The sequence below is a fragment of the Fukomys damarensis genome, unplaced genomic scaffold, assembly GCF_012274545.1.
Source record: "Fukomys damarensis isolate Sample0158 unplaced genomic scaffold, DMR_v1.0_HiC HiC_scaffold_37, whole genome shotgun sequence".
NCBI classification, from domain to species: domain Eukaryota; kingdom Metazoa; phylum Chordata; class Mammalia; order Rodentia; family Bathyergidae; genus Fukomys; species Fukomys damarensis.
This window is the reverse complement of record NW_022900949.1, coordinates 8,038,865-8,039,528: the sequence shown is the minus strand read 5'-3', so window position 1 is coordinate 8,039,528 and position 664 is coordinate 8,038,865.

Genomic DNA, 664 nt, shown 5'->3' with positions numbered 1-664 from the left:
AACTCCTGGGAGGAGGACCGACCCGGGTGCCGGAGCGCCGATCCCCTCGGCCCCAGGCCCGCCAGCAGCGCGCACGGAGGATTCCCGCAGATCCAAACAGGCGAGAGGAGGCGCAGAAACAACTCCTCCAAGCCCCCCGTCCTCCCGCTATGGGAAGCTGAGCCAGGAGGATTCCAAGGTGGTGCCCAGCCGGGGCGACTGCGTTAAAAGTGAGAAGGGCTGTGAATGGAGCTCCGCGTAGGACAGGGTCCGGGAAGGGCAGGCATTCGGATCGAGGTGCGCGCAGAAGCCCGGCGCAGACCTCGACGCCACAGGAGGCGACCAGCGCGGCGGCCTCTCCTGTCTCCAACACCCAATGGGTTCCTTGCTGGTGGGGTCCCAAACAGCCCCTCTCTCAGCCTGCCTCTCCCTTTCCTCCTTGGCAAAATGCGAAATCCCCCAACTATGGAGCAGCCGCGGGTGCATGGCAGGATGCCCCCACGCACCCTCGAACTTGCGCCTCTCAGCCTCAGTTTCCCCATATGACGGGCATTCAACAGCTCGCATGGCTGTGATTCGGGCAGATGAGACCGGACACCGGCCCCAGCCGCGGCAGGAGACTGGCCCCCGCCATCGCGGCTGCCCCGCCTTCGCTGGCCGCGTCTCCATGGAGACGCCCTCCTGA